The 19,474-nt window shown below is 43.1% G+C and overlaps 1 protein-coding gene across 3 annotated transcripts in view; it reads right to left on the minus strand.

The window, feature by feature from the left end:
- The window catches only part of LOC135557788 (kelch-like protein 29), a 416,874-nt gene that overhangs the window by 132,284 nt on the left and 265,116 nt on the right, over window positions 1–19,474 (minus strand). The window lies entirely within an intron of this gene.

Raw genomic sequence — 19,474 nt, forward strand, 5'->3', positions numbered from 1 at the left:
TGCTGATACCTGCCTACAGACAAAAGCTAAAAAAAGAAGCTCCCACGCTGAGGTCTGTCCAACGCTGGTCCGACCAAGCTGACTCCACACTCCAAGACTGCTTCCATCACGTGGACTGGAACATGTTTCGTATTGCGTCAAATAACAACATTGACGAATACGCTGATTCGGTGTGCAAGTTCATTAGAACGTGCGTTGAAGATGTCGTTCCCATAGCAACGATTAAAACATTCCCTAACCAGAAACCTTGGATTGATGGCAGCATTCGTGTGAAACTGAAAGCGCGAACCACTGCTTTCAATCAGGGCAAGGTGTCTGGTAACATGACTGAATACAAACAATGCAGCTATTCCCTCCGTAAGGCTATCAAACAAGCTAAGCGTCAGTACAGAGACAAAGTAGAATCTCAATTCAACGGCTCAGACACAAGAGGCATGTGGCAGGGTCTACAGTCAATCACGGACTACAGGAAGAAATCCAGCCCAGTCACGGACCAGGATGTCTTGCTCCCAGGCAGACTAAATAACTTTTTTGCCCGCTTTGAGGACAATACAGTGCCACTGACACTGACTGCAACGGAAAAATGCGGTCTCTCCTTCACTGCAGCTGAGGTGAGTAAAACATTTAAACGTGTTAACCCTCGTAAGGCTGCAGGCCCAGACGGCATCCCCAGCCGCACCCTCAGAGCATGCGCAGACCAGCTGGCTGGTGTGTTTACGGACATATTCAATCAATCCCTATACCAGTCTGCTGTTCCCACATGCTTCAAGAGGGCCACCATTGTTCCTGTTCCCAAGAAAGCTAAGGTAACTCAGCTAAACGACTACCGCCCCGTAGCACTCACTTCCGTCATCATGAAGTGCTTTGAGAGACTAGTCAAGGACCATATCACCTCCACCCTACCTGACTCCCTAGACCCACTCCAATTTGCTTACCACTCAAATAGGTCCACAGACGATGCAATCTCAACCACACTGCACACTGCCCTAACCCATCTGGACAAGAGGAATACCTATGTGAGAATGCTGTTCATCGACTACAGCTCGGGATTCAACACCATAGTACCCTCCAAGCTCGTCATCAAGCTCGAGACCCTGGGTCTCGACCCCGCCCTGTGCAACTGGGTACTGGACTTCCTGACGGGCCGCCCCCAGGTGGTGAGGGTAGGTAACAACATCTCCTCCCCGCTGATCCTCAACAATGGGGCCCCACAAGGGTGCGTTCTGAGCCCTCTCCTGTACTCCCTGTTCACCCACGACTGCGTGGCCACGCACGCCTCCAACTCAATCATCAAGTTTGCGGACGACACAACAGTGGTAGGCTTGATTACCAACAACGACGAGACGGCCTACAGGGAGGAGGTGAGGGCCCTCGGAGTGTGGTGTCAGGAAAATAACCTCACACTCAACGTCAACAAAACTAAGGAGATGATTGTGGACTTCAGGAAACAGCAGAGGGAACACCCCCCTATCCACATCGATGGAACAGTAGTGGAGAGAGTAGCAAGTTTTAAGTTCCTCTGCATACACATCACAGACAAACTGAATTGGTCCACTAACACAGACAGCATCGTGAAGAAGGTGCAGCAGCGCCTCTTCAACCTCAGGAGGCTGAAGAAATTCGGCTTGTCACCAAAAGCACTCACAAACTTCTACAGAGGCACAATCGAGAGCATCCTGGCGGGCTGTATCACCGCCTGGTACGGCAAGTGCTCCACCCTCAACCGTAAGGCTCTCCAGAGGGTAGTGAGGTCTGCACAACGCATCATCGGGGGCAAACTACCTGCCCTCCAGGACACCTACACCACCCGATGTTACAGGAAGGCCATAAAGATCATCAAGGACAACACCCACCCGAGCCACTGCCTGTTCACCCCGCTATCATCCAGAAGACGAGGTCAGTACAGGTGCATCAAAGCTGGGACCGAGAGACTGAAAAACAGCTTCTATCTCAAGGCCATCAGACTGTTAAACAGCCACCACTAACATTGAGTGGCTGCTGCCTACACACTGACACTGACTCAACTCCAGCCACTTTAATAATGGGAATTGATGGGAAATGTTGTAAAATATATCACTAGCCACTTTAAACAATGCTACCTTATATAATGTTACTTACCCTACATTATTCATCTCATATGCATACGTATATACTGTACTCTATATCATCGACTGCATCCTTATGTAATACATGCATCACTAGCCACTTTAACTATGCCACTTTGTTTACATACTCATCTCACATGTATATACTGTACTCGATACCATCTACTGTATCTTGCCTATGCTGCTCTGTACCATCACTCATTCATATATCCTTATGTACATATTCTTTATCCCCTTACACTGTGTATAAGACAGTAGATTAGGAATTGTTAGTTAGATTACTTGTTGGAACTAGAAGCACAAGCATTTCGCTACACTCACATTAACATCTGCTAACCATGTGTATGTGACAAATAAAATTTGATTTGATTTGATGTTTATATCCCAGGACAAATCAGCTAGCAAGTACAGGCTAGCTAAATAGGACAAATTAACGTTAGCTAGCAGGTGCAAGCTAACTAGCTAAATTGCCATAATGTTTTTTGACCTGTTCCCAAGTTAATGTCATTGGTTCAGAGTTTGTTTTGACATTTTAACCTGCGTGTTGTGAACGCGTTTGGTGTGGGGGGGGGGGGGATTCCGTGTAAGGCTTCCACTAGATGTCAACAGTCTTTAGAACGTTGTTTGAGGTTTCTACTGTGAAGGAGGGGGGAATGAGAGCTGATTGAGTCAGGGGTCTGGCAGAGTGCCATGAGCTGATAACGCGCGCTCACACGAGAGTTAGCTGCCTTCCATTGCATTTCTACAGACAAAGGAATTCTCTGGTTGAAATATTGAAGATTTATGATAAAAACATTTTAAAGATTGATTCTATACTTCGTTTGACATGTTTCTACGAACTGTAATATGACTTTTCGCCTGAACTTTCGCCTGGACTTGCCCGCGCCTCGTGAGTTTGGATTGTGTACTAAATGCGAACAAAAAGGAGGTATTTGGACATAAATGGACTTTATCGAACAAAACAAACATTTATTGCGGAACTGGGATTCCTGGGAGTGCATTCTGATGAAGATCAAAGGTAAGTGAATATTTATAATGCTATTTCTGACTTCTGTTGACTACACAACATGGCGGGTATCGGTTTGGCTCGTTTTGTTGTCTGAGCGCTGTATTATTGCATGGTGTGCTTTTTCCGTAACGTTTTTTTTTTTAATCTGACACCGCGGTTGCATTAAGGAGAAGTGGATCTAAAATTTTTACACTTGTATCTTTTATTATGAGTATTTCTGTAAATTGATGTGGCTCTCTGCAAAATCACCGGATGTTTTGGAACTACTGAACATAACGCGCCAATGTAAACTGAGATTTTTGGATATAAATATGAACTTTATCGAACAAAACATGTATTGTGTAACATAAAGTCCTATGAATGTCATCTGATTAAGATCAAAGGTTAGTGATTAACTTTATCTCCATTTCTGCTTTTTGTGACTCCTCTCTTGGGCTGGAAAAATGGCTGTTTTTCTCTGTGACGAGGTACTGACCTAACATAATTGTTTGGATTGTTTGTCGTAAAACCTTTTTGAAATCGGACACTGTGGCTAGATTTACAACAAGTTTATCTTTAAAATGGTGTAAAATACTTGTATATTTGAGGAATTTTAATTATGGGATTTCTGTTTTGAATTTGGCGCCCTGCAATTTCACTGGCTGTTGGCGAGGAGGGACGCTACCGTCCCACATATCCCAGAGAGGTTATTAATTGACAAACAGATCACCGACCACTTCGAATCCCACCGTACCTTCTCCTCTATGCAATCTGGCTTCCGAGCTGGTCATGGGTGCACCTCAGCCACGCTCAAGGTCCTAAACGATATCATAACTGTCATCGATAAGAGACAATACTGTGCAGCCATCTTCATCGACCTGGCCAAGGCTTTCGACTCTGTCAATCACCACATTCTTATCGGCAGACTCAACAGCCTTGGTTTCTCAAATGACTGCCTCGCCTGGTTCACCAACTACTTCTCTGATATAGTTCAATGTTGTCCGGACCTCTGGCAGTCTATGGGGGTGCCACAGTGTTCAATTCTCACGTCAACTCTCTTCTCTGTATATAGCAATGATGTCACTCTTGCTGTTGGTGATTCTCTGATCCACCTCTATGCAGACGACACCATTCTGCATACATCTGGCCCTTCTTTAGACACTGCGCTAACTAACCTCAAGACGAGCTTCAATGCCATTACAACTCTCCTTCGGTGGCATCCACCTACTCTTAAATGCAAGTACAACTAAATGCATGCTCTTCAACCGATTGCTGCCCGCACCTGCCCGCAAGTCCAGCATCACTACTCTGGACAGTTCTGACATAGAATATGTGGACCACTACAAATACCTAGGTGTCTGGTTAAACTGTAAACTCTCCTTCCAGACCCACATTAAGCATCTCCAATCGAAAATGTAATCTAGAAATCGGCTTCCTATTTCGCAACAAAGCATCCTTCACTCATGCTGCCAAACATACCCTCGTAAAACTGACTATCCTACCGATCCTCGACTTCGGCGATGTCATACTGTATTATTGACTGTATGTTTGTTTTACTCCATGTGTAACTCTGTGTCGTTGTGTGTCAAACTGCTTTGCATCATCTTGGCCAGATCGCAATTGTAAATGAGAACTTGTTCTCAACTTGCCTACCTGGTTAAATAAAGGTGAAATAAATAAATAAATAAAAATGACAAAATAGGCTCCAACACTCCACTCAACATATTGGATGCAGTCTATCACAATGCCATCCATTTTGTCACCAAAGCCCCATATACTACCACCATTACAACCTGTACTCTCTCGTTGGCTGGCACTCCATACTCATTGCCAAATCCACTGGCTACAGGTCATCTACAGGTCATCGCTAGGTAAAGTCCCGCCTTCTCAGTTCACTGGTCAACATAGCAGCACCCACCAGCAGCACGTGCTCCAGCAGGTATATTTCACTGGTTACCCCCAAAGCCAATTCCTTTGCTTTGTCTTGGCCAGGTCGCAGTTGTTAATGAGAACTTGTTCTCAACTAGCCTAACTGGTTAAATAAAGGTGAAATAAAATAAATAAAATAAAGTTTTCACAATTCCGATTACACATTTAGCTCTATCAGAAGTATACAACAAGTAACCCATGCTTTCGATGATCAGTAAACATCAATTGATAATGCAATTTCAGATACGTGAGCATAGCCTATCCATTTCGTATGTAGCTAGCTAGCTTGCAAGGCAAACATTGTGTCATTTAGCTTGCCTCAGAAATTAGGCTTTTGGACAGAGCTTGACGTTGGCAAAATCCTCATCCTGGTAAAGTTGTAAGTCGGACCAACTGTCCCCCTTCTGCTGCTTGAAAGGCAGAGCCCACGAAGGATGTGACATTAACCTAAACCACTCATACTTGTCTAGTATAGTACACACATTTTTATATCACTCAAATATCCAATTAATTGGTGGCCAATATTGAGAGATATCGTGAGGCTATTTCACTGCTATGCGGTTGACACACAGCTGTACATTTCAATGAAACATGGTGAAGCCCCAAAATTGCCTTCGCTAGAAGCATGTGTTTCAGACATAAGGAAGTGGATGGCTGCAAACTTTATATTTTTAAACTCGGACAAAACAGAGATGCTTGTTCTCGGTCCCAAGAAACAAAGAGATCTTCTGTTGAATCTGACAATCAATCTTAATGGTTGTACAGTCGTCTCAAATAAAACTGTGAAGGACCTCGGCGTTACTCTGGACCCTGATCTCTCTTTTGAAGAACATATCAAGACTGTTTCAAGGACAGCTTTAATTCCATCTACTTAACATTGCAAAAATCAGAAACTTTCTGTCCAAAAATGATGCAGAAAAATGTATTCATGCTTTTGTCACTTCTAGGTTAGACGACTGCAATGCTCTACTTTCCGGCTACCCGGATAAAGCACTAGATAAACTTCAGTTAGTGCTAAATACGGCTGCTAGAATCCAAACTAGAACCAAAAAATTTGATCATATTACTCCAGTGCTAGCCTCCCTACACTGGCTTCCTGTCAAGGAGAGGGCTGATTAAGGTTTTATTGCTAATCTACAAAGCATTACATGGGCTAGCTCCTACCTCTCTCTCTGATTTGGTCCTGCCGTACATACCTACACGTACGCTACGGTCACAAGACGCAGGCCTCCTAATTGTCCCTAGAATTTCTAAGCAAACAGCTGGAGGCAGGGCTTTCTCCTATAGAGCTCCATTTTTATGGAACAGTCTGCCTACCCATGTCAGAGAAGCAAACTCGGTCTCAACCTTTAAGTCTTTGCCGAAGACTCATCTCTTCAGTGGGTCATATGATTGAGTGTACTCTGGCCCAGAAGTGTGAAGGTGAAAGGAAAGGCTCTGGAGCAACGAACCGCCCTTGCTGTCTCTGCCTGGCCGGTTCCCCTCTTTCCACTGGGATTTTCTGCCTCTAACCCTATTATATGGGCTGAGTCACTGGCTTACTAGGGGTCTTTCATACCGTCCCTAGGAGGGGTGCGTCACTTGAGTGGGTTGAGTCACTGATGTGATCTTCCTGTCTTGGTTGGCGCCCCCCCTTGGGTTGTGCCGTGGCGGAGATCTTTGTGGGCTATACTCGGCCTTGTCTCAGGATGGTAAGTTGGTGGTTGAAGATATCCCTCTAGTGGTGTGGGGGTTGTGCTTTGGCAAAGTGGGTGGGGTTATATCCTTCCTGTTTAGCCCTGTCCAGGGATGTCATCGGATGGGGCCACAGTGTCTCCTGACCCCTCCTGTCTCAGCCTCCAGTATTTATGCTGCAGTAGTTTGTGTCGGGGGGCTAGGGTCAGTTTGTTATATCTGGAGTACTTCTCCTGTCCTATTTGGTGTCCTGTGTGAATTTAAGTGCTCTCTCTAATTCTCTCTTTCTTTCTCTCGGAGGACCTGAGCCCTAGGACCATGCCTCAGGACTACCTGACATGATGACTCCTTGCTGTCCCCAGTCCACCTGGCCATGCTGCTGCTCCAGTTTCAACTGTTCTGCCTTATTATTATTTGACCATGCTGGTCAAATATGAACATTTTAACATCTTGGCCATGTTCTGTTATAATCTCCACCCGGCACAGCCAGAAGAGGACTGGCCACCCCACATAGCCTGGTTCCTCTCTAGGTTTCTTCCTAGGTTTTGGCCTTTCTAGGGAGTTTTTCCTAGCCACCGTGCTTCTACACCTGCATTGCTTGCTGTTTGGGGTTTTAGGCTGGGTTTCTGTACAGCACTTTGAGATATCAGCTGATGTACAAAGGGCTATATAAATACATTTGATTTGATTTGCTATTTGTAGTTATGATCTATGCGTTTCAAGAGGTGATGAAATCGCAGCCAAATAGTTAACATTTATTAAACAATCCCTTGAAAACAGCATGCAGTTGTCAATGGTTTTAGTTGAGCTGGGGATGTCCTTGCCCAAAGACATTTCCGTTATGAAGAAAGGATTAGTAGTGTGCAGTACAGCAGCCATCCACAGCAGCACAGCGTCACCTTGTGTCCAGGAGGCCTTGGTGCTTTTGGACTCATTCCTGAAGAGATGGACAGAAAGACGTCTCAGAGCAGGACTGAAGGGACTGACGGAGAGGGCATGGTTGTGGGAGCGTCGCTCCCTCTTGGTTGTATTCTGCTAATTAATTATTCATGATTGATGTTACCATTATTGCACAACCGAATCATTTCTGCAACAACTGTCAGAAACCGTCTCAGGAAAGCTCATCTGCATGCTCGTCGTCCACACCATGGTCTTAACCTGACTGCAGTTCAGCGTCTTAACCAACAGCGAACACAATGGCCTTTTAACTTTGTGACTAGGGGGCAGTATCATTTTTGGATAAAAAAACGTTCCCGTTTTAAAAAATGGGATATTTTGTCACGACAAGATGCTCGACTATGCATATCATTGACAGCTTTGAATCGAAAACACTCACGTTTCCAAAACTGCAAAGATATTGTCTGTGATTGCAACAGAACTGATGTTACAGGCAAAACCCAGATAAAAATCCAATCAGGAAGTGCCCCATTTTTTGAAAGCGCTGCATGCCAATGACTCTTTCTATGGCTGTGAATGGGCTACGAATGAGCTTACGCTTTCTACGTATTCCCCAAGGTGTCTACAGCATTGTGACGTCTTTTTACGCATTTATGTTGAAGAATAGCCGTAAGGGACCAACATTGAGCAAGTGGTCACATGATGGCTCCCGCAGAAAATCTTGCGTTATGTACAGAAGTAGCCATTTTTCCAATCGCTTCTAATGAGAAACCAATTGTCCCGACGGATATATTATCGAATAGATATGTGAAAAACACCTTGAGGTTTGATTCTAAACAACGTTTGCCATGTTTCTGTCGATATTATGGAGCTAATTTGGAAAAAAGTTTGGCGTTGTAGTGACCGCATTTTCCGGTCGATTTCACGTGAAGAACAAACGGGAGCTATTTCGCCTACAAAAATAATATTTTGGGAAAAAAGGAACATTTGCTATCTAACTAGGAGTCAGTGAAAACATCCGAGGTTCTTCAAAGGTAAATTATTTAATTTGATTGCTTTTCTTATTTGTGAATGTTGTCTGCTGTTAGCAGGGCATAATGCTATGCTAGGTTATGATAAACTTACACAAATGCTTGTCTAGCGTTGGCTGTAAAGCATATTTTGAAAATCTGAGATGACAGTGTGATTAACAAAAGGCTAAGCTGTGTCTCAATGTATGTAAATTTGTGATTTTCATGAATAGGAAGATTTTCTAGGAAGATTTATGTCCGCTGCGTTATGCTAATTAGTTTGAGGCGATGATTACGCTCCCGGATCCGGGTTTGAGAGTCGCAAGAAGTTTTAATCAACATGTAATTTGAATGCACAGAGTTACAGAGATACCGTGACGAGAACCTGAGGCCCACTGTTGTGCCATTCATCCGCAGCCATCATGTTTCAGCATGATAATACACAGCTCCATGTCGCAAGGATCTGTACATAACTGGAAACTGAAGATGTCCCAGTTCTTCCATGGCCTGCATACTCAGACATGTCACCCATTGAGCATGTGTGGGATGCCCTGGATCGATGTGTTCAACAGAGTGTTCCAGTTCCTGCCAATATCCAGCAACTTCACACAGCCACTGGGGTGTGGGACAACATTCCACAGGCCACAATCAACAGCCTGATCAACTGTATTGAATTCATATTTTTGTTCAGTGTAGATGAAGTGGAGGAGATAGGTTAAAGAAGGACTTTTAGCCTTGAGACAATTAAGACAGATTGTGTATGTTTGCCCATCAAGAAGGTGAATGGGCAACACAACATATTGAAATGCCTTTGAACCGGGTATTGTAGTAAGTGCCAGGTTCGTGTGTGTCAAGAACTGCTAGGTTTTTTCCGCTCCACAAAGGACATCCAGCCAACGGCAGGCCAGTGGTCGAAAACAGTTAATTGATGAGAGGACAAAGGAGGCTGACACGAATTGTGCAGAGCAACAAACAGGCTACAGTTAATTAACTGACAGTCCATTACAACATTGGTGCCCAAAGACCAATAAAAGAAGGCACAACTCGTCGTACCTTGACACGAATGTGGTATGTCAGTTGACGACCTTACAAAGTTACACTTCTTTCAGCAAAAAACAAGAAACTGCGATTGCAGTGGGCTAAGGAACGACGGACATTGGAGAATTGGAAAAAACATCCCCTGGTCGGATAAATCTCAGTTCCTGCTGTTGCATACTGATGGGAAGACTAAGATACGAAGAAAAACACATGAGCACATGCATCCATTATACCGTGTGTCAACATTGTAGGCAGGTGGTGGTGGTGTGGGGTGTGTTTTCATGGCCCACATTGAGCACCTTATAAAAGTGGAGCAACGTTTGTATGCCACAGGATATCTGAACATCATTGCCAATCACATGCATACCTTCATTGCTGGAGTGTATCCATTTGCAAATTGATTAATTTTATCAGGATAATCCCCCATGCCACAAGGCTAGGATTGTCCAGGAATGGTTCCACGAACATAAGTGAATTAGGTTTCCTGCAGCGGCCTGCCCAGTCACCAGATCTCAATCCAATTAAGCATCTGTGGGATGAGATGGAATGAGCTAGTCGAAATAGAGTTCCACTACCAGCCAACCAGACAACTGTGGGAAGTATTGGAGGCAACATGGGGACCAATTGACACCTTGTAGAGTCCACGCCCCGACGAATTGAGGCTGTTCTGAGGGCAAAATGGCATGCAACTCAATATTAGGAAGTGTATACTGAAGTAACAAGATGGAACTCATTAGCGATTGCCAACATCCTCTTGCAGTAAAGCTCATTAAAAGGTTTAAAAGACGCCTTCCCAAAGTAAGTGGCAACCACTATTTCTACCCAATTCCTGTCCTAGTGCAGCAATGCGTGTTTAGTTCCACCCTCTGAACACTGACGTATGGCTCCTTATAAATATTGATTAATCAGGCGTGCACATCTCCACCTTCATCGGTTTGCACAGCCCATACCGTCTCTGGCACAGGTCACACTCCATGATTTGTAAACAAACCAAACAGCCAGGGTAGCTAATCGCTACGGAGCACAGCTACCAGTAACTATTAGCAACTGTGGATAATTGTTTCCAAGAGTACCTATAACTATGCTAGCTAGCTACCATTCAGCTGTTTTTCTGATAATTAGGTTATGTAGTTAGTAGCAAGCTACTGTACTCAAAATGTAATTAACTTGTTAGCTACCTGGCTCACCAACTAACAATAGCTGGAATGACCGAGCTGTAATGTTTACAAGTATCTCCACTAGTTGGAGCCAAGGAAAGCAACTATTGTCTTTATCAACGATGGACACTAGTTAGAATGTGTACCAATAACTTTCTAACAATATAGCTAGCTACTAACAAAATAGCCCAATATCTTGAATGTTGTTTTCATGAGCCGGTTAGACTAAGGATGTCACTTGGTCAAATAAAGAATCATACTTTAAACCAAATGCTTTGCCTTACGCTATTAAACAAAAGGTCACTGGTTGGAATCCCCAAGCTGACTACAGTAGGTGAAAAATCTGTTGACGTGCCCTTGAGCAAGGCGCTTAGCCCCTAATTGCTTCTGTAAGTCACTATGGCAAAATTACTCAAATGTATATACACATCTTACAAATGTACACATAGCATGTAATTTTACTATTATATACACAGTGGGGAGAACAAGTATTTGATACACTGCCAATTTTGCAGATTTTCCTACTTACAAAGCATGTAGAGATCTGTAATTTTTATCATAGGTACACTTCAACTGTGAGACTGAATCTAAAACAAAAATCCAGAAAATCACATTGTATGATTTTTAAGTAATTAATTTGCATTTTATTGCATGACATAAGTATTTGATACATCAGAAAAGCAGAACGTAATATTTGGTACAGAAACCTTTGTTTGCAATTACAGAGATCATACGTTTCCTGTAGTACTTGACCAGGTTTGCACACAATGCAGCAGGGATTTTGGCCCACTCCTCCATACAGACCTTCTACAGATCCTTCAGGTTTCGGGGCTGTCGCTGGGCAATACGGACTCTCAGCTCCCTCCAAAGATGTTGTATTGGGTTCAGGTCTGGAGACTGGCTAGGCCACTCCAGGACCTTGAGATGCTTCTTACGGAGCCACTCCTTAGTTGCCCTGGCTGTGTGTTTCGGGTCGTTGTCATGCTGAAAGAAGACCCAGCCACGACCCATCTTCAATGCTCTTACTGAGGGAAGGAGGTTGTTGGCCAAGATCTCACGATACATGGCCCCATCCATCCTCCCCTCAATACGGTGCAGTCGTCCTGTCCCCTTTGCAGAAAAGCATCCCCAAAGAATGATGCTTCCACCTCCATGCTTCACGGTTGTGATGGTGTTCTTGGGGTTGAACTCATCCTTCTTCCTCCAAACACAGAGAGTGGAGTTTAGACCAAAAAGCTCTATTTTTGTTTCATCAGACCACATGACCTTCTCCCATTCCTCCTCTGGATCATCCAGATGGTCACTGGCAAACTTCAGATGGGCCTGGACATGCGCTGGCTTGAGCAGGGGGACCTTGTGTGCGCTGCAGGATTTTAATCCATGACAGCGTAGTGTGTTACTAATGGTTTTCTTTGAGACGGTGGTCCCAGCTCTCTTCAGGTCATTGACCAGGTCCTGCCGTGTAGTTCTGGGCTGATCCCTCACCTTCCTCATGATCATTGATGCCCCACGAGGTGAGATCTTGCATGGAGCCCCAGACCGAGGGTGATTGACCGTCATCTTGAACTTCTTCCATTTTCTAATAATTGCACCAACAGTTATTGCCTTCTCACCAAGCTGCTTGCCTATTGTCCTGTAGCCCATCCCAGCCTTGTGCAGGTCTACAATTTTATCCCTGATGTCCTTACACAGCTCTCTGGTCTTGGCCATTGTGGAGAGGTTGGAGTCTGTTTGATTCAGTGTGTGGACAGGTGGGTTTTATACAGGTAACGAGTTCAAACAGGTGCAGTTAACACAGGTAATAAAGTGGAGAACAGGAGGGCTTCTTAAAGAAAAACAGGTCTGTGAGAGCCAGAATTCTTACTGGTTGGTAGGTGATCAAATACTTATGTCATGCAATAAAATTCAAATTAATTACTTGAAAATCAGTGTGATTTTCTGGATTGTTGTTTTAGATTGTGTCTTTCACAGTTGACGTGTACCGGTGATTAAAAATTACAGACCTCTACATGCTTTGCAAGTAGGAAAACCTGCAAAATCAAATACTTGTTCTCCCCACTGTGTGTGTGTGTGTGTGTGTGTGTGTGTGTGTGTGTGTGTGTGTGTGTGTGTGTGTGTGTATATATATGAACTTGACTGCTTTATATGCATTTACTTCACTGCAGTGTTACCTATACTATAGCTAGCCAGCCAGCCAAACTTATTAGTGACCCATAGGCCTACTCTTGCTGCTAACGTTATAGTAGCGCTGCCGTACATAACTACTCTGTGTCCCAGCGGTGTTGACGTTTCACCTATCCACATCTTCATCTACTTTTGATGTCACCGGCTAGCTTTTCAGGTAATGTTAGCTAGTTGACGTTAATCATGAAGTGAGCACCTGATAAGTCGTTCGGCGAAGGTGTGCGTTGCCAGGCTGCTTACTGTAGACAAGTGAACGTCAGTTGTTCATCAGAATGATATTAGCTATTTTTTACTCACCGCTTCACTGTCAGCCCATCCAACAGCTCCAGATCGAACGAGGTGCATTACTAACAGCAGTAAGCTGCAGCACCAGGTTGTAAATGGGAAGTAATGTACCCAGACATGTAAATGTTTTATAGGTGCTTCCAAATGAACTAAAGCCAGCCCTCACAAGATATGTATAGCCATTTATTATCAGTAAACACTCGGCATAGATGCAGAATAATACAAAGGATTTCCCTGTTCAAGTCCAAATAAATCATACTTTGACTAAAATGATGACTTATTGACTTGGGGACAAAAGGCCACTAAAATGTGCAGTTGTGTCACAGAACAATGCCACAGAGGTCTCAAGATTTGAGGGACTGTGCAATTAGCATGCTGACAGCAGGAATGTCTACCAAATATGTTGCCAATAAATGTAATGTTAATTTCTCTACCAACGTCGTTTTAGAGAATTTGGCACTAAGTCCAATAGTCCTCACAAAACGCAGAGCACGTGCATGGCGTTGTGTGGACGAGCAGTTTGCTGATGTCAACGTTGTGAACAGAATGCCCCATGGTGGCGGTGGGCTTATGGTATGGGCAGACATAAGCTACAAACAACGAACACAATTGCATTTTATCTATGGCAATTTTCAGCATGATAATGCACGGCCGTATGTCCCAATACTTCCTCGGCCTGCATACTCAGCCATATCAACCATTGAGCATGTTTGGGATGCTCTGGATCGACAGCGTGTTCCAGTTCCCATCAATATCCAGCAACTTCACACAACCATTGAAGGGGAGTGGGACAACATTCCACAGTCAACAGCCTGATGAACTCTATGTGAAGGAGATGTCACGCTGCATGAGGCAAATGGTGGTCACACCAAATACTGACTGGTTCTGATCCACGCCCCTACTTTTTTTGCATATCTGTATTCCCAGTCACGTCAAATCCAGATAATTTAAATAAATTCAGTATGGCCTGACTAATTTCCTTATATTAAATGTAAAAGTAAAATCTTAGACATTTTTGCATGTTTTTATATTTTTGTTCAGTCTATTTAGCCATTAGCATGAATGAATGTCATTGTCATGACCGATGTCCTAAAATAACTTTCCACCAGCACTCGTGTATAATCGCAATTGGCCGACACGCAGTTGATATGGGTACTCAGTTGATGAAACCAACGCTGCATACTCCGGTTGTAAAACAGTCTCAAGCACTCAAAATTGGATAGGATTCTCCGCTATTAAATAGTGGCCATGGTATTCTGACAGTTAAAAATTAAGATATGTACTCTTTGACAAGTAACCCCTATTCTGCCAAGATCACCTCTGAACACGGAATATTTGAACCTTACAAATAGATAAACATCTTAGTTAGCTACCTCGCCCACCTTAGCCATATGATCCCTAGTTCATTGAATGAAATTTTAGAAAGAAAGTATTTGGTTGTAATTGTAATGGTGCAGGGTGGCCAACACTCATCCTGAAGAGTCCAGGAGAGCTACTGGGTGTGCAGGCTTTTCCTCCAGCCCTTCTTGAACACACCCCATTGTAATTTATTTATAAATAAAAGCCGACTGGTGTGTTTGAACAGGATTGGACAAAAAGCCTGCACACCATTGAGCTTTCGGACAATAAAATCAATACTACTAAAAGTTAATGTCAAGCCCTGACTGATTGTCATATGCAGCAGCATTCTGTATGGGTGACATCTCACTCCGTGGTAGGAGCTTGTGTGTGTCACTCCGTGCTTGTGGCTGGGTGCAAAGCCTCCGTCATCTAAATACAATACTAATACCACAGGGCTCCATGGACCATTCAGCCACCTCTATACTCCCTAGGGAACACACAAGGGGACAGAGAGCACTGCTCTGACTCTACACCGCCAGTATCCTCAGTGATGAGTTGGATAAACTAGCCTTATAGTGGTGCAAAAGCTTTGGTCAAATTCATTTTGTAGTGGCACTCTCAAACAGACAAGTGGTGCTGCTATTTAACTCTTATTAATTATCCATCCAGACACCTAGTCACTTTACCATGCCTTCACATCCATATCTACCTCAAATACATCATACCCTTACACATCGATCTGGTACTCCCTGTACAGTGCATTCAGAAAGTATTCAGACCCCTTCACCTTTTCCACCTTTTGCTACATTACATCCTTATTCTAAAATTGATAAAATGTTGTTTTTTCTCAAACTACACACAACACCCCATAAAGTTTGGCACTTTTATTAAAAACAACAGAATTTCCTTACGTAAGTATTCAAACCCTTCGCAATGACACTCAAAATTGAGCTTAGGTGCATCCTGTTTCCATTGATCATCCATGAGATGTTTTACCTGTGGTAAATTCAATTGACTGAACATGATATGGGTCAGAAACCCACCTGTCTATATAAAGGTCCCACAGTTGACAGTGCATGTCAGAGCAAAAACCAAGCCATGAGGTCGAAGGAATTGTCCATAGAGCCCGAGACAGGATTGTGTTGAGGCACAGATCGGGAGAAGGGTACCAAAAAATGTCTGCAGATTTGAAGGTCCCCAAGAACACAGTAGCCTCCAAAATTATTTAAATGGAAAAAGTTTGGAACCACCTAGACTCATCCTAGAGCTGGCCGCCCGGGCCAAACTGAGAAATCGGTGGAAAAGGGCCTTGGTTAGGAAGGTGACCAAGAACCCGATGGTCACTGACAGAGCTCTAGAGTTCCTCTGTGGAGATGGGAGAACCTTCCAGAAGGACAACCATCTCTCCACCAATCAGGCATTTATGGTAGTGGACAGACAGAAGCCACTCCTCAGTAAAAAGGCACATGACAGCCAAAAGGAACCTAAAGACTCAGACCATGAGAAACAAGATTCTCTGGTCTGATGAAACCAAGATAACTCTTTTGCCTAAAATGCTGAGCGTCATGTCTGGAGGAAACCAGGCACCGCTCATCACCTGGCCAATACCATGGTGGTGGCAGCATCATGCTGTGAGGATGTTTTTCAGCGGCAGGGACTGGGAGACTAGTCAGGATTGAGGGAAAGATGAACAGAGCAAAGTACAGAGAACCTTGATTTAAAAAATCTGCTCCAGAACACTCAGGACCGGGACAAAGGTTCACTTTCCAACAGGACAACATCCCTACGCACACAGCCAAGACAACACAGGAACAGCTTCGGGAAAAGTCTCTGAATGTCCAACCTGACAGGGCTTGAGAGGATCTGCAGAGAACAGTGTGAGAAACTCACCAATTACAGGTGTGCCAAGCTTGTAGCGTCATACCCGAGAAGACCCAAGGCTGTAATCACTGCCAAAGGTGCTTCAACAAAGTACTGAGTAAAGGGTCTGAACACTTACACTACCGTTCAAAAGTTTGGGGTCACTTAGATATGTCCTTGTTTTTTGAAAGAAAAGCAAATGTTTTGTCCATTGTTCTAGTGATCAATTAGCCTTTTAAAATGATAAACTCGGATTAGCTAACACAATGTGCCATTGGAACACAGGAGTGATGGTTGTTGATAATGGGCCCTGTACGTCAATGTAGATATTCCATTAAAAATCAGCCGTTTCCAGCTATAATAGTCATTTACAACGTCAACACTGTATTTCTGACCAATTTGATGTTATTTTAATGTACAATTTTTTTTGCTTTTCTTTCAAAAACAAGGACATTTCTAAGCGACCCCAAACTTTTGAACGGTAGTGTATGTAAATATGATACTTAAGTTTTTATTTTATAAATTAGCAAAAAATGTCTACAAATCAATGTGTGTAGATTGTTGAGGAAAAAAGGATTGAATCAATTTTAGAATAAGGCTAGAAGGTAGAAAAAGTGAAGGGGTCTGAACACTTACCGAATGCACTGTATATAAAGGCAGCAAAAAAAAGAAACGTCCTTTCACTGTCAAGTGTGTTTATTTTCAGCAAACTTAACATGTGTAAATATTTGTATGAACACAAGATACAACAGCAGACAAACTGAACAAGTTCCACAGACACGTGACTAACAGAAATGGAATAATGTGTCCCTAAACATAGTCGGGGTCAAAATCAAAAGTAACAGTCAGTATCTGGTGTGGCCACCAGCTGCATAAAGTACTGCAGTGTATCTCCTCCTCATGGACTGCACCAGATTTGCCAGTTCTTGCTGTGAGATGTTACCCTACTCTTCCACCAAAGCACCTGCAAGTTCCCGGACATTTCTGTGTGGTGGGGGGTGGGGGGGGGGGGGGGTGGCCCTAGCCCTCTCCCTCCAATCCAACAGGTCCCAGTGTAACGCTAATTTCTTTGACGATAAATGCAAATTCGACCATCACCCCTGGTGAGACATAACCGCAACTCGTCAGTGAAGAGCACTTTTTGCCAGTCCTGTCTGGTCCAGCAACGGTGGGTTTGTGCCCATAGGCAACGTTGTTGCCGGTGATGTCTGATGAGGACCTGCCTTACAACAGGCCTACAAGCCCTACAAGCCCTCAGTCCAGCCTCCCTCAGCCTATTGCGGACAGTCTGAGCACTGATGGAGGGATTGTGCGTTCCAGGTGTTTCTTTTGGTGTTTTTCAGAGTCAGTAAGAAAGGCCTCTTTAGTGTCCTAACTGTTCATAACTGTGACCTTAATTGCCTACCGTCTGTAAGATGGTAGTGTATTAAAGACCATTCCACAGGTGCATGTTCATTAATTGTTCATGGTTCTTTGAACAATCACGGGAAACAGTGTTTAAACCCTTTACAATGAAGATCTGTGAAGTTATTTGGATATTTACGAATTATCTTTGAATGAAAGGATCCTGAAAAAGGGACGTTTCTTTTTTTGCTGAGTTTAGCTCCATTCTAATGTATTTTATTCCTTGTGTTACTTTTTAACTCTGCATCCCTGGGAAGGGCTATTAAGCGAGCATTTCACGGTTAAGTGTACACCTGTTGTATTCGCCACATGTGACAAATAAAACTTGATTAGAAGAGCAGGGATAAGTTATTTTCACTGGAAAAGTATTAGAGGTGTTTTTGAGAATTACATTTAGTAGTGGCAAAGGCTGCACTGGCAATAAAAAACATATTTTCCATTCAATGTATTACTTCTGTGTGTTTATGTAATCATTGTCTTAGCTGTGACAGGTTAATTATTAATCAACTGATCTAATTAAATCTTTACTGAGACTGAATTATGGTTAGCAGATAATTAGTCAAATTAGAGTTCCATGTTAAGTCACAGTACGTCGGACACTACTCAAGTAGTATTCATGGTGTTGCTGTAATAACACAAGCTACATCAGGGATCATCAACTAAATTCAGCTGTCGGACTATTTTTTCTTGAGCGGATGGTTGAACATAATTCAAAATAATCTGTAGAAGTCAAATTGACCACAAGATGCCCAAACAGACAAAATATTTTACAAAAACACAAAAAAAAAACTTGCTTCCATTTGTATATGATCATGTCTCTCCATTATGCGTGGGAATATTTGGGAACAGATTTCCAAAATGTAAGTCATTCAAAACTGATCTCCTAGTGTTTTTAACAGTCTTTTATGTCCAACAATAAAAAATAGATTGTTTTGCTCAGGAAACGTGGGAGCAAATAAAACCCACCCGTGGACCACCAGTTGGGAAACCCTGCACCACATGTTGCATTGCTTGCTACATTATGTTGATGTATACAGTGTTGTACTGTATATAATGAGTATTGCTTGAATATACAGTATTCATTGTTTTTCTCGCTACAGTATTAGAAATGTGGAAACTGGATATTTGCTATGGAACTATACGATATTTATTGTGTTTCTTGAATACATTGTTCAATACTGTATTCATAGTATATTATTTTCATAGTGTAGTTTGCCTGTGTTACGAGAGGCTCCAGAGGAACGAGTGCAGTGGCTGTACTATTGTGTATTATTCTTAAATTATACCTGTTCTCCATGAGCGGGAGGCAGAAGACAGCAGAGCAACATAAGAGGGAAATTGACCACTGCAGGGCACAGCCATTTTGGGTTCACTTCAATACTATTATACTCACTTCAATACTACGGTGGAAGAGTTAAACTTCCACAGCTCCTAAAATTAATCCATTACTGGCATTCTTGTCTGTTTTATTCTCATACTCATTTACGCTATGGAAATAGTTACTTCAAATAGATTATTTGTTTAAATTGGAAAATATTACAATAAAGACTATGATTAGTACAGTATAGGAGGGTGTGTGCGCACGTTGCGTATTCATGTGTT

This window comes from Oncorhynchus masou, chromosome 16 (genome assembly GCF_036934945.1).
Source record: "Oncorhynchus masou masou isolate Uvic2021 chromosome 16, UVic_Omas_1.1, whole genome shotgun sequence".
In the NCBI taxonomy this organism is placed as follows: domain Eukaryota; kingdom Metazoa; phylum Chordata; class Actinopteri; order Salmoniformes; family Salmonidae; genus Oncorhynchus; species Oncorhynchus masou.